Consider the following 2,951-nt stretch of genomic DNA (forward strand, 5'->3'; position numbering starts at 1 on the left):
TATAAATATTGCACGTGTTGGAATAATTTCGAAATAAACGAAACGGCTGTTATTTAGGCATTATCTGTATTTGGTGAGTTGTTTTTGGTTCATGGCTGCTAGCTGCCATGTGTCGTTTTCACGGAGCCATGTCTCTGGTTGTGTGACTGTCTTGAGAGCGGTGGAGTGAGACAGAAGCACAGTGACGTCATGACGCAAAGGCACGCACGTACAGTGCTCAGGACATCCAGCTCATTCCAGCTCCAGCCGGGGCCAGTACAGAGCACGCCCCCTAAGTACAGAGCACGCCCACAGGCGAATCCCTATCTAAAGAGCACCTCAAACAAACAGTCCAAAGCGCTCCTTCACAAATAAGAATCAAATCATGAAAACCTGGCTCACTCATTGCTCTCAGAACTTTAGAGCCTTTTTTGATGATGAGAGGAGTCTACTGTAACTAGTCTACTGTGTCACATAGATGTGAGCTTGAATAGGAGGGGCACAATGGTTCTGCCTTTATTCCAGACTATGCATGTGCTGCTATGGGATATTTGGAACATGTATAATAGTACACACACATGTGGTATAACAATCCCATCTCTAATAATTTGTTAATTTCTAAGAGATTCATAGATTACTGAAGGAGTCTGAGTCATATTCTCAATGGTATAATTTCTACCATCAAGTTAAAAAAAAAAGTCCTCAGGAGATTCCCTTTCTAGACACACAGATTTGTTTTGAAATTGGAAACTATTAGCGCCTACTCTGTATACAAAAGCCACATGCAAGATACAAGACCATTTTCACAGCAACCGTTTTGATGTGGTAAAGCAGGTGTCTACCCTGTCTCAATGATGGTTCCATTCCATTTCGATGTTGGGCCCTCATTAATGTTATTGGATACACCTGCTTTACCGCCTCAAAACGGTTGCTCTGAAAAAGGCCTGTTCCAGACACAAGACAGATTTTGACCAGGAGATTGAACAATCCACTGCAAGTGTGGAGTACATGAAGTCATGTCACTTCACTACTGCTAGATGGCAGCATACAGTCAGCACAGAGTTGCCTTAAAAATGTCAAACCTCCCATGTCTTGCAGAGTACCTCAGGGACAGAGCCCAGTCCTGGCCTGATGGACTCTCAGGGGTGTGTGTGTGTGTGTGTGTGTGTGTGTGTGTGTGTGTGTGTGTGTGTGTGTGTGTGTGTGTGTGTGTGTGTGTGTGTGTGTGTGTGTGTGTGTGTGTGTGTGTGTGTGTGTGTGTGTGTGTGTGTGTGTGTGTGTGTGTGTGTGTGCGTGCGTGCGTGCGCGTGCGTGTACAGCTGTCATTCACTTATTGTTGCTCATTGTGGATTTGCTAACTTATGCTGTTTCATGTATATCACGTGTTGCTTTATGTCCTGTGGAGCCTCCTGGCCTAAGAATTTCACACGAGTGTACTTGTGCAACCGGAGTGACAATAAACATCTTGAATCTAATTAAGATGCCATTTATAGTTTGAACACAATAGTTTAGGTGGCAATGTGGTCTAGTGATTAAAGAGATTGTCATTCAAATACACCTGGATTTAAGTTTGATGTTGGAAAGTTGACCCTGACTTCTAAGAAGCCAAAATAATACAATTTCCATGCAAGGATCAATAAAGTATTGCTTTACAGTATTATCATTGTTACATTATTTTGCATAGTTTTCCTCCAAGAGGTGCTAGAGAAGGAGCCTCCCTTTGGAGTCATTGCTGTTGTTTACTTGTCTCATGGTTTCTGAAATTTGAAGCATAAAGTACCAAAGGCACAAGTTAGCCCTCACAGAACTTCAGGACAAAGGAAATATCTATTTCACCTATTTATTTGACCATGTCAAGAAAACGCATGCCAACGTTTCGGCCTCTTGGCCTTCATCAGGGCATCATCAGCTTCATCAGGGGCTTCATCAGCTTCATCAGGGCATCATCAGCTTCATCAGGCCAAACCTTGGCCTGATGAAGCTGATGATACCCTGATGAAGGCCAAGAGGCCGAAACTTTGTCCTGAAGTTCTGTGCCTTTGGTACTTTATACTTCAAACTTTCTAGTGGTTTAGCACCACTAAAAAAAACACTGGAAAGGTGCATTCTTTCAAGGACCTAACTACAGGTTTCTGAAATACCTCAGATGAACTCACACACTAGTTACTACAGATATTAGGAATTTGTTGTAAGTCGTGGCTGGTGTGATCCCATCACAAGATGGTCTCTAGTATATTATAGGCAGTTCAGGTATTACCTTGTGGCCCCAAATAAAACAATGAAATCGTTTCAAACGTTTTTAATCTTGTATCAATAAAAATGTATGACATGTATTGTATTTAGTCATCTTTAAAGAAAAGCTTCGGAATGCATAACACTTTTTTTTAGGTTATTTACAGATATTCACAAAAGGTAGACTAGAACATCAAACTATTAGCCGGGAGGGTATGCACTTTACACTATACAGAAATACAGCAGCCTACACAAAGAATATTCAGACAATATAAAATAGGTCTAAACTATATAAAACAAATTATATTCTATGCTTAGGCTACACGTGTTTTAAAATTGGCTTGAACTAATGCCTTCCTAAATGTGCAATTTAGTAGTTTGTTTTAGATTCTGCTCGACAATGTAAGGTAGCCTATCCCTAGACTTAATAGAGTACCGCAGGGATGATGTATTTTTGTAGGCTTAACCAGAAATCGCCGCCATTTTGGTTCATCAGTGGAAAAGTCTATGGGGTTTTACAATGGGGATTTCACTTAAATGCATCTGTGGTTAACAAAGGTTTATCGGAACACAAATTTGGGTTCAGCAGGATAATCATCACAAACGTTAATCATTTTTATGCCTTTTGAAGCATTTTCTAAAAATTGTGTTTAAAAAACAACGCATTTACGTTCCAAAAGTCATACAAGTTATTAACATTTGTGAAGATTATCCTGCTGAACCCAAATTCGTGTTCCCAT

Source organism: Poromitra crassiceps, assembly GCF_964638095.1.
Source record: "Poromitra crassiceps genome assembly, chromosome: 25".
NCBI classification, from domain to species: domain Eukaryota; kingdom Metazoa; phylum Chordata; class Actinopteri; order Beryciformes; family Melamphaidae; genus Poromitra; species Poromitra crassiceps.